Source organism: Anopheles aquasalis, chromosome 3, assembly GCF_943734665.1.
Source record: "Anopheles aquasalis chromosome 3, idAnoAquaMG_Q_19, whole genome shotgun sequence".
In the NCBI taxonomy this organism is placed as follows: Eukaryota; Metazoa; Arthropoda; class Insecta; order Diptera; family Culicidae; genus Anopheles; species Anopheles aquasalis.
The window spans coordinates 18,306,596-18,319,095 of NC_064878.1; the positions used below are offsets into that span (position 1 = coordinate 18,306,596).

Below are 12,500 nucleotides of genomic sequence, written 5' to 3' on the forward strand. Positions count from 1 at the left end.
TATCATCTCCTCGGGAGCGTGGTGAACTGCACGGAACACCGGGATTACAGAGCACTTCCTGTTGTAAGATTGACGAATGATGATGTCCGAGGGTGTCTGTTAAGGTAGAGAGCGAGCCAGTGTCGGTGAAGTAAATGGATGAGTCTGGATTTTGTGGATTTTGAACGCTCTGTCAAACGGAGTGGAAACATGATACCGTAGATTAAATAGGTATTGATTTACAGACAGCCAGCTAGAAGTCAACGGAAGCTTAGTCCTTGCGCGAATGTGTGAGAAGATCGATTGGCAGAAATCATCTCCTATTCTGGGTGTTCTCTAAGTTCATGTTGGATTGGTCTTCTTAAAATGATTATCGAAATCGTATAAAGCACAAAGTGCGGTCCCTTTTGGACACACACTACACACCACAGTGTTATGCGGTGCCAGAACATTGATACCACTTCTAATCACCGCTTTACGCAGCATGATGTATCGTGTCTCTAATCCTTTGCACCATTAAACAGCAGGAGTCAACCGACGTTGCAGTCCCCGTACCGTGTCGGCGATCAAAGAACGGCGCTCGCTGTTCTAACGACAAAAAGGGTAACAATACGCCGCTTTCCCCGATTCCTGGGTGAACCTCAGTATGCCACGGTACAATGACAACCCCTTCCCCCCCCCCTGCATTTTGCGTCTCCTGAATTTGGCGAGCGGCTAGCGACAAATATTTTGACACCCCGCAAAAACGGCACGGAACGAGGAATGGTGTTCCGGAATGGCATTCGCTCTGGGTGCTCCGTCCGGGGGCCAGTTTGCCGCCGGCGGTCGGCAGTTCCCTTCACCCTTTTATTTGTGTCGGCGAACGGGGAGTCTGCCGGCTGTTTCCTGGGCGGAAATTAATCAACAAATTTCCCACACAGCACAGCACAGCATCCTCACAGAGTAAGGAGCCGGCGAAGTGAGGGATAAGAAGGGAGGGAAAAGCGTTTTGTTGGCCAACCGTTTGTCGCTAAATACCGGGATCTTATTACAGCCGCTCAGCTCGCAGAGTCTCCGACGTCTTGCCGTGTGGCAATTTGTTTGGTCGAACGGTTGGTTGGTGACGGTTTCCTCGGTCCAAAGGAGTCAAGCAAGAGCTCAATGCAGTCAACGTCGTCCTTTTTTTTTGATGCGGTTGCCTCAACATCCGGCCAACGGCACTCCCGGGGATATAATTCTAGCACGAAAGGTACTTGGGTCCGACGAGTAAAGCAATGAAAGCAAAACAAAACCGTAACTTGCACCGTAAATGCCTTTCGGTGACGGTGACGTTGTGAGGCCCACCGGAAACAGTGGAACACCGAAATTGGTCCGGAAGTGGTCCGCCGGTTGACCGAAAAAACGAACAACTGAATCTTGTCCCAAATTGTGCCGTACAAGCTATTTTCGACGAAGCCACTGTACAGGATTGCCGGTTCGGCACTTGCTGTGAGTAGCACTGTCTCTGGTACTGCTTCTACTGATGCTGCTGTCTAACTGCAGTGTCACAATCACAGGAAGCCCGGCCGGGGGGTCCACACCAGGTAACAGCTGCAGCAGCCAGAGCACGAAAGTGGGGTCTCATTGGAACTGAGGCGTTACATAATTTATCGCTCTATTGTTTCGCCCCGTGATGCTGGGTGACACAATCACCACCACCACCACCACCACCGCGGGGGTTTGGTGACAAATTTTTCGGGCCGTCTCGGACCAGCGAATTGCGCCATGCCAGGCCACGCCACCACGATTGTGACATTGCGGAACATTTGTCGGAAGTTGAAATGAACGAGCGGGTGCGAGCGCGCGGGAGTAAAACGCGAATGGTGCACCCTTTACAATGCCGCAACACAAACCACGGCTCGCGCCACCGGATGGCCGTGTAACAAAAAGGGGGGGGGGGGGGAAGCAACAACAAAAAAGAAGACAAATCCCTAATAGATTCCCTGGGCCCCATGGTTCGTTCGCGGCGATGGTGATGTCGAGCCAAATTCAATTGACGTTCGGCGTAATCTAATTAAAATGGTCAGGAAGGCACCAATTTGACGTTGACGGCGACCACGGACGGTACTGCACAGAGACACATGTACGACACAGACGCTCACTCAGCGGGAAGGTCTTGTTCCGATAGGGTTATAAATAAAATCAAGAGAAAATCCTGACGAAACTGCTGACAAGTCGACGCTGCTGGACATCACCACCATGGTTGATCATGATGATGATAATGATGATGATGATGATGGTGGTTGGAGGCACCCTGTGACCAGCTGTCGTGTGGCACTAATTGAATGAAGTTAGTCAATGTTCTAGACAGTGCAGAGCACACAGGGAGAGAGAGAGGATTCGTGTGGAAACGGAAATGCGCGCAATTTAGTCGTGGTGCCGTCTGGGAAGATGCTGGCTTCTGAATCTGACATGTGAACTTGTATCACAGAGCTCTTCTTCTAAGATGGAAGGATAAAATGATGTCTGCGACGAGTAGCGGAGGATCAGATGTGTTGAAATATTTTACCAAATATCCTTTTAATTGTACACAGTGCACCGTTAGGTGCTTACCTATTTTAAAGTTGAATAACTCTGTCATTTTTCAACGGATTTGAACAACTAGGACAGTTTCTGAAACGTCAGTCTATGCCATTTTAGTAATGAATCACTTCACGTTGAAAGAGCGGATTGTAATTGTCACACTTTATATTGAAAATAATCGATCAATAGTGAAAACTGCAGTCGTGTAATGGATGGTGAATGAGCCGTTCGTTGGATTTGACGGTGCTGCCTTTTTTTCTGTGAAATGAAATGAAGGTTTATACCAACAAACCAAAGGCTATGAAACAGCTTAAAGCAAATATTAGAGCTGAAATTGCCAAAATAACTCCCGAAATGTTGTCAAATACAAAGCAAAATGCCCAAAAAAGGAACGCTTTTGTTATGCCGACTGAAGGCGGTCATTTCATCGATATCATTTTTTGACTATGGCACAATAAATGGCATAGAATAAGCTTATCAATACTGGTTTATTTTCCAAAATGGGCTGAAAAGTAACAAAATTTTCAACTTTAAAACAGGCAAGCAACTGATTGCGCACCCTGTAAATTGGATATAATACAAGAGATAGTTTACAATTGCATAACGTTGTCCTCAGTTCACAAAATATCTACTAGAGTCACTCAGTAGATACTTGTTGTTACCTCAAACACTTGTGAAAAATGCTTCGACACACTTTGAGAACTTTGAAATTGAATTCTGACTCCAAGTGGTGCTGGAGTGGTGCGAGTTACTCTTCGCTCAATTACCTTCCCCATCATCACATACAGACATCCATCTGTGTCCGATTGGGCGTTGTCCAGGGCATTAATTAACTTGCGAACCATGAAGCATCATGCTCCTCGTATGCTCCAAGAGCTAATACCACAATCCTAGAACTCTAGAAAGGAAAGGAAAGCGATACGGTGCAGGAAGTTCCTCCGGGATGCTAAGACTCGTTTCCAATGTCCGGTGACCCATGACCCCAACCAGGAGGGGTAGCTCTTCTTTCGATATCAATTATCAAATCCACCTTAATCCTATTTGTAGCACCCCGCATCGCTCCCAGACCTTCAACCTGCAGCCCTAAAAGAAGAAAAAAAGGGAAGGAACCCTTAGCCCTTAGTTCTAAGCTCGTCAAGCGAACCACCGGATTGCTGGATTGCATACCGGTGGCCAGTTCGGGCACCAGCATCCGGTCAACCCGGGATGCCCAGCCAGGCCAGCATAAGTCCGGAATCGATGCGCACCGGTCATGCGAAACGCACCTCCAACCCATCGAAAAGGGAAGGAACAAAAGAAAGAAAGAAAAAAAGTGAAGGAAAGCAATCAATTTCAACCTTATCATCATCATCATCAGCCGGGGGTGCCGTTAGGATGGTTTGGCTCTAATCGACGGTAGATCGTCTTTTCGACGTAATCCTCTTCCCTGGACATCTTATCTAGGAGGGACTCGTTTACTCCGGCGAGAAATAAAACGAAGAAACATCGGAAAATCATGTAAGACATCCCCTTCCTACTTTCCTTCCGGATGGTCGAGGAAAAGGACGATACGGATTAGGACCAGAAGTTCCTCCACAGTCCAGGGGACCAGACCGGAGACCAGAAGGTAGCCACATCCGGACCATAGGGGTGATTTTTTTTTATGAAAAATGAATCGAATTACAGATCCGGTAGCCATGACCGGGTAGTATCGGTCAGTCTAAACCTCCCCATCGACCGGATCCCCACCCTCATTCTTGTGTTTACTCGTACCAATAAACCCATCGAAACAGTTGAATCAAATCCTGCACGTGTGGGTTGTGTGGGCATTTGTGTGTAAATTGTCTTGATGGCTCCCGGAATTGGCCCCCGGGAGTTCCCGCATTTAACGCATATTTGCAATTTTTAAATCCACTTCCAGCCTCTCTCTCTCTCTCTCTTTTCCTCCAAGAGGGTGCTGTCGAAGTAAGATAAGAATCCCAAGACCAACAAAAAAGGGTAAAGTAGCACATGTTTTCCGGGTTTTTGGGGTGCTCATCCGATCCGTTCCGATAGCTGACCAGTAGCACTTCCTGTGTGTCCGCAAACCACAACCGTTTATCGGCTGGGCAGCAATTTGTTTGCGTTGATGCGAACTGTTTTCCAATTTTCCATATTAATATATGCTACCTCAGTGGCCCCAGTAACGCTTCCCATATGGTTCAACCAAAGTCTTTTTCTTCAGAAAAGAAAAGCATGTTGACGAAAATACTGCGATCCAGTGGAGAAGTAATAGGTTTTTGTTGAACCCACATAGAAGCGGCGTGTCTGCGTCAGTTCTAGTGCTCCACTGGGCGCTGGCCAATTGGCAGTTTCTCCAGCAATTTTCCCGTCTATTGACTTGCACCTTGACGCGCCACGCCATCATCAAAGGGCACCAGTAAGCCACAACAGACGCACACCTTCGCCTTCTTCACCTCCTTTTTCGTGGCGGGAAAATTGCGAAAAAATTGCAATCAATCCCGCACCACCAACCCTCTCATCCCCCTGGAAACTCCTCGAGGGTTCCGAGGGAACACCTCGAGAATGCATAAATAAATAAATAAAGCTACACACATTAGCTGCCACCGAGGCGTGGTACAGGACGCACTGCTAGGTGCCGCTATTGACAGCTTGGCCTCGAGCCTGGCACACAAGCACACACGCTGCCAGGATAATGCCGATAAGGATAATCGGCAGGTCCTGGCGGTGCGGGTGGTCCGTGTAATGTGAAAATTACAAGGCAGAAAATTCAATACAGCACTCTCCCTCCTCCCTCAAGTGCCGCCCTGCCGACCTCGAACAGGGAACTCCTTTCGAGCGTGTGTAATAGAGACGTGCTGCTGCTGGTCGCCTCGAGGAAGTTCGTCTGGAGCAATTTTCCCCGTTGCGTCCTTTCTTTCGTGTGGTGCGTTCGTCTGTTGGCACAACAATCCATCCTCCCTGATGGTGATGGTGTTCGAGGAGCGTTTAAAGGCATTTACTTGACGCTGAATTACGCGGTAAATATTGTACGAGCAAAAGATGGTCTACGGGCCAGCAAAAGGCAACACATGTAATCAAAATGTAAACCACATGTGTCACAACAAAGTCTTCTATTCGCCCCGTTTTTTTTTTTCGCTACCTCTTCTGTCAATAAAACATGCACGATTGCTCCATTTGGCAGCATATTGCTACAGAAAGCTACAGAGTTCCCTCACAGATGCTAGATGATCGATAATTGCACCACGGGAAATAACTCAATTCGTGGCGCTCCTGAATCCGTCCCCTAGTGGTACGCGAAGTATTAAGCAAACATTCGCCGATGATGACGTGGTGGACATTATTGAAATGTTTCCTCGTGCTTAATGTCCGAACGATGAACGTCGGTGGTCAGAGTGTCCGTGCTGGTGCTCTGCAAAAACAAGTACTCAACGATCGACCTACGAACTACGTGGACCAGAGGTAGACCAGAGGCGCCAAGAAGCCCACCATTGGATGCAGTTATGCCGTATGAGCGCAATTAAAAAGCGCTTTTAGCAATCGACTGCTGGTGGCTCGATGGTTTTTGATCTCATTTTCCCGACTTTCATAATGCGTGCAGAGGAATGGCTTTTTCTGATATTCATGTCGCATCGCCGCGGACAGTCGTATTGCCGCTTAATGGGGTGCTGCTTGATGGTGCACAATGTGAGAAGATAATTATGTTTTTCCAACTGCACACCAACTACAGCCCAGAGACGGCATTGGTAAAGGAGTAGTTTGCCCATCAACCGGTGGTGCATCTGTCCTGCTGCTGCAATTGTGCATCTGCTCGATCACAATTGTCTTGTTTTTTTAAGGTTGTTGTTGTTGATGTTTTGCATTACAAAACGTACACAAAACATTATCCTCAATGTCCGATGCTGATGATGATGATGATGTTAATACAAACAGCTATCGATCGCAATCGAAAACATGGCAAACCGATTAAGGAAACAACTGTCCTGGGAACGAACTGGCACAATATGCAACCAGCAGCAAGACAGACCATTCTGAGGCTGAGATTCAACCAGGAAGCAAGGCGTCCTTCTGGTGCTCTGGTGGTGGTGGTTCTGCTTAAACGATTTGCCCCAGCAGAGCAGGGCACGTGCCACGTGCATGATGCTGCACTTATCTTTCGATTCATACCCGAAGCTTCCTGCGCGATTTGTCAATTAGAGGGTATTGGTTTGCAAGCGTAAAGAGGAAGCAAGCAAGGGGACCGCCGCCCGGGACGCAACTTCCTGCCGACCGTTTTCGTAGCCGATGGTTGGTCTTTCGTAATTTTCTAAATGGTTTTTTGGGCAACAATAGAGGCAATAGATAGAGTTGTCGTCGAGAGTGTGTCCCTTTCATTGGAGAGTCACCCTTCCAGGACTTCGATAGGAGGGAGCCTGGTGCACGTCTGCTCGTGTGTGTTGACAGTCGACAAGATTTATGGTCATTGCCATCCTGTGAGAATCATACCGAGCTACGAGAGAGAGAGAGAAGAAGCAAGGGAGTTCCCTTCGTTTTGTTAAAAGTCCCCGATGGATCGGTTATCTTTATTATCATTTGGAGTTTCTGGTAAATGGATCTAATTGGTCGTAATATTACAATGCGTCTGTCACAACAAATGAGCCATCCAGGAATGGGTTTCCTTGAACGCATAATACATATCATGAAGGACCGTGGTCCTCGCTAGGATCATCGATAGATTCACTCTCTCTCTCTGCATGACCAGCCCCGGAACATGGAAGAGAGTTGTTCTTCGTTTTCTAATTTGGAAACTCATGTTCTACAACTATCTACTCGACATGCCCTCCCAACTACTCAGTGCACTATGAATAGACCAGACCTACAACGTACGCTAATCCTCTTTCGGGAAAAACGTTCATTTTTTGGCCCCTTCAACCTTCAACAGGGCTCGATTGGTTAGAGGTATGGCAGCATTGAACTGAGCAGCATCATCGAAGTCAAGATGCGAAGCGTCTGCTTCCTTCAGAACACATGCCAGTCCACCGAAGTTTCGCCGAGTTCCGTTTCCTTGTTAGCTTGTGAAAATGCAGAATTTGTTCTGTTCAAGACTTTCGAAAAAACGGGATCCCGAGAAAATAGAAAACGGGAGTGGCATGAACTCTTCGTTCCTCTGCTAACCTCCTCGTCCTTCTCCAGGAGCTCTCTCTCTCTCTGCTTGAGTTTTGTGCCTTTCACGCGCTCTAGCACCGGTCATGACGTAGCAACTAACGATGATGATGCTGATGATGACGGTGATGACGGCGTAGCGGGTTGTTTCGACCGACCAAAATTTCGTTCGAGTTCCGAGGCTCATGTAGTATGCAAATTGGTGGCAAATTAAACCACACCCAGCAGCGGTGGCTGGCGTGGCTCTGTGTATAAGCTTTTTACACATTCGTGTTCCGGCTACATCGTGATAACAAACGCGGAACCGAGAGCACCAGCGCAGCACTGTACCGAGCTCTGGCGTGTTCTTCCTGTGCCCCGTCGCTCTGGCCCGAAAGGTTATGTTTATTGGATCCCCGGCGATCCCACCAGGGCGCCTGATTTATGCACTCGACACGCAAGATGCCTAGTGAGCGCCCGTTGTGGAGTAGTACGAGCCGTGGTGTACACCTCGGCTCTAATCCAGAGGTTACACCAGGAGCTGGAGTCGACCTGACTGGAGTGAGCTACGAGTCATCTGGTGGCGTTGTTGGTTTTGCCCCACCACCACCAACACCACTACCTCGAGACTCCTGTTTTTTTCTACTCTCTCTGGGTTTTCCTCAACAGGACACTGACCCCACACCGTTAGCTACCCTGTGTCTGGGTGCCTATAAATTAACCAGAACCCGAAAGGCGTGCTAGCGAACGGAACGGAACACTTCGAGCGAGCGAGCCTGTACTCCGGTAACTTCCGGTAACAATCCGCTCGTGGTGGCGTTGGTGGTGGGCGTTTAGGAAGCGTTGATTCGTGGGTGTAAAATTTATACCCTGCCCTAATTCAATCCATTACCCATCGCGGGCGGACAGTTCGCCGCGGACTACTACAGGAGTCCCTGGAGTACTCGATGGTTCTTTACCAACCGGAGAACAATGTATCATTGCGGTGCCAACGCCGATTGTGTGGGATGTTTAATTTAGTGATAAATCGGCGGACGCCATGGCCACGGTGCGATGCCAGACGATGCGGTTCGATTTGAATATGTTACACCAGGCATCGCACCACATCGCACGCGGTAATTAGGGAAGCGATAGTTGGAAGTTGGAAGGGAAGAAAGCGATAAATCGTTGAATTGGGCACCCGGCGAGGGGGGTTTTGTGTTCGATTTGCATCGGATTGCCGGGGCGGGACTGCTGGATTAGCAGTGAGCAGTCAGTCCGTCAGTCAGTACCACTTGAAAGCCGATGGGTTTGGATTGTGCTTGGTAATCGGATCTCAATGCCGCGATGTTCGGAGAGGATTAGCATTTCCATGGACGCGGACACATTGCGGTCTATTTGAATTCCTCCCAAAAAGCGATGCAAGCGACATCATAATGAGTGAACGGTGAGATCTTTCCCTTGCTTCCGAATCCTTGCCAGAGTGAATTTTGCTTGAGTAAAAATTCAAGGCACTAGAAACTAGTGCATATGTCTCTCTTTCATCAATCAATTCCTTGACCACAAAGACTGCGATAGTGTAATGGTAACAGTATCCTCTAAATCGTGGATAAGGTTAAATAAGGTTGTAAAATACGAGAAATTAAAAATCGCATTAAAAACTCAAACTAGAACCAACCAAATGTTGGCCAACCGGGTATCAATTTCCCTGCAGCTGGTTCCAAAGTGTATTTGGAGGTCCCATAATAGTTTGAATGAACTGTTTTCGCACAGTCAAACAATAAATTGCGATCTTTACTCGTATGATCTATGCCTTTTAAAGCTAGCAACTGATCATAAATGACTAGAATTGGTCAACAGAAAAGGTGCTAACCGAAAAGATTGCGCATCGAGATGCATCGAGTGCGAAAGTGACAGTTGCACTCATAATCAAACCAATCTGTATTAGGAAGCATTTTAAACTGTTTTAAGGGGGCATTCGGTGTTGAATTTTGTTTTCCGACACATATTTTTAACATTTTTCTCTGAATGCTAATCCTTTCGAGAATGTTGTGTAAAATTTTTGAATCAATCGAGGCAAATCTGAACAAGTTAGAGATTTTTTAAAATCTGCGTTTCATACAAGGCTCCTAGCAGATCGCTACTTTGAAGAGCGTTTCCCAAAACCAACGTTTTCAAAGTTGGTGCCCATCGTACCGTAAAAACTACTGAACCGATCGATGTGAAATTTTTAACACATAATCTCTACACTCTTAAACTTTTTAAACTTCAAAAATCTGTCAACAATCGAAAAATAGGAAATACAACAAAAACTCATCGAGGCTACCTGGATAAACTTATAATCTATTAATCGAGCATCGATTTATATTTTTCTGATGACCCATCACGCAGCTACGATGGGCACCCAAAAAAGTATCTTTTCGCAGACGCATCATCAGAAATTTGATTCCATGGATGAAGTCTTTTAATCAATCTTCCCCAAAATAGAACCAAATATTCCTCAAAAGTTGCAGTTTAATATGATGTACATCGTCTCAAAAAATCGTCAAAAATGATCCTTTTTTTTGGTAAGAAATTACCGAAACCACCCCCCTTAACGCATTTAAGATTCAACTCATTGCGATGTTATACGCTTAAAAAAAAATTAGCTACTGTTCTAATGCTGTTCTACAGTCTCAAGCCGCTATAACACTAGCCGCTATAACACTAGCCTTATAAAAGACCTTCTCAAACCTCTAGGCATCTGAAGAGATGCTCTGTGAGAAACTAAAACCAGCCGATAGCAGAAACCAAACCATTCGGCAACTCGCGTGCGTCATATCGGATACCATTCGGTTTCGGTAACCCTTTTACCTTCGCCCAAACACCAACACTGCTGACTGCTGACAGCTGTACCATAAATTACCATCGTCGCTTTCGTCACGCTGTGCCACCGTGGCTGTGCGTGGAATAATCATGAAATAATTTTATTGATGAGCGGTATAGACTGAACCGCATCACGCACTGCAAACGTCTGAAACGCAAAACAAACAAACTTACCCCGCCCTCGCCGCGGCATTACTGTTAAGTGTTTCTGCTAACCAACCTTTGGGATCTGGAGGACAGAGAAATCTGACTTGGCAGTAAAACTACCCGGCCCCCCGGGGCCCGAAAAAAAGGCGTTCAAACACGAAAGGTGATTGCAGACCGTGGCCCGGTGGCACCTTTCGTGCGAAACGGTTTAACCCGGAGCCACGCACCTACGCCTTCACCTTCGTTTTGTTTAACCCTTTTTTCCGCCCGTGCCGTTGGTGCGTGCCAAGGATCATAAGGTGCTCCGCCGAGATGAGTTATGAGAGCAGTTAACTCACCTAAAGCCTCCACCGATTCCGCGTGTTGTTTGTGGGGTTGCCAGAAACTGTTTATGTTCCCGATGAACCAATTTTGTGGTTCACCATCGCTGCCACCGATGTCACGATGTCGAAGGTCATAAAGCGAACGGGTTAGACACGATGACACGCATCACACGCACTCCTTGGCGGTGAGTGCGTGCCAGTTTGATGGTTCCCGATTATTTATTCATTGTCCTATGATCCCGGCCTCCTGTTGGTGGCGTTAGTGATAAACTAACCTCACGATGACAGTCCGATCTTCCGTCCAACCCAAAAAAAAAAAACGAATCGTCCGGAGAGCGTGGAAAACGCGTGGAAAATGGTGTCACTTTTTTCGCCTACCAGCCAGCAGCCAGTTCGTGCAGTTCGCGTGGAAAGAAGATTTACGATTCCTCGTGACCATCGAGACGAACTGCTGGACGACCGCGTGGCGGCACCGTTGGTATGGAAATTGATTCGCGCTTCCGGCCACCGGTCCCGGTCCGGTTCGGTCGCGTGACGTTGCCATTTATCATCATTCCACCACTTGCTGGGTGCCCGAGCACTTCCGGAGCACAAACGCATCCCCGAGGCCGGATGACGACGACGACGACAACGACGACGAAAGAAAAGGCGAGACTTTAGGCGCCTCGTCATGATTTGCCATGATTCCGGCGTGTACGGTCTCGGCCAGTCTATGGCGCATAAAAAGTGCTGCGACAGCGACGCTTCGAACGCTCCGATTGATCCGGACACAATCGGAAAGGACTTCCAGGCATGGAACGATTAGTGGCGATACCGTCAGTCGGAGTCATGCTGATGCTGTGGAGTGAATGCGGTTGCTGCGGAATAGCCTCCGGGCGCCCGCTCTCTGGCTGGCGCTTGAGATATTCAAATGCGCACCCCTTCGGCCACGCACGGGGTCACGGTGATTTGTAGCTTTGTTGACGCGCACATTGTTGTCACACCACGACGGCGCTCGCCACCGGGGTGGCACCGCCAGTTGCCGGCTTTTCCGACAAATTGTCGCCCTGCCGCTCCGGCATGATGAAGTGTTTATGGCCTCGGGCGCAGTACCCATAAGTGGCAGTTGATGTGGCGACAGAGGCAGAAAAAAAACCTCAGAAATACAACACCGTACAAGATGAGTGGAGGGGCTGCAGGATGTAGGGATGTTGGGCAGATTTTATGGTCGCTTAGTCGCTAGCCGGGCTCACCGTCGGTTAGAGGGATGCGGACACGTTTTGATGACTTCTCCGTTGGTCGACTTCTCGTGGAAATGAGTGTCCGTTTGACACTTGGACGCCTTGGGTCTGTTGAGTTCAGGTTTGGAAGAGATTGTTAGTGATGAGGATTGAGATTGATTCGATATTGTACAGGAAACTTGGACATAATGGCAAATATCTTAACTAACTTCTTAACTATCACAGTATTATTGGACGAAGGTTCGCTTGTTTCAACTTTCAATACAAGGTTCTGGATATAGAAATCTAAACCAGTTTGACGTTAGATGCCGTTCAACTTTCCGCATTTCCGGACAACATGTTTGAA

General features: G+C 47.7%; 1 protein-coding gene across 4 annotated transcripts in view; it reads left to right on the forward strand.

Moving 5' to 3' along the window:
* The window catches only part of LOC126578671 (optomotor-blind protein), a 120,181-nt gene that overhangs the window by 102,900 nt on the left and 4,781 nt on the right, over positions 1-12,500 (forward strand). The gene's annotated exons all lie outside the window — the stretch shown is intronic.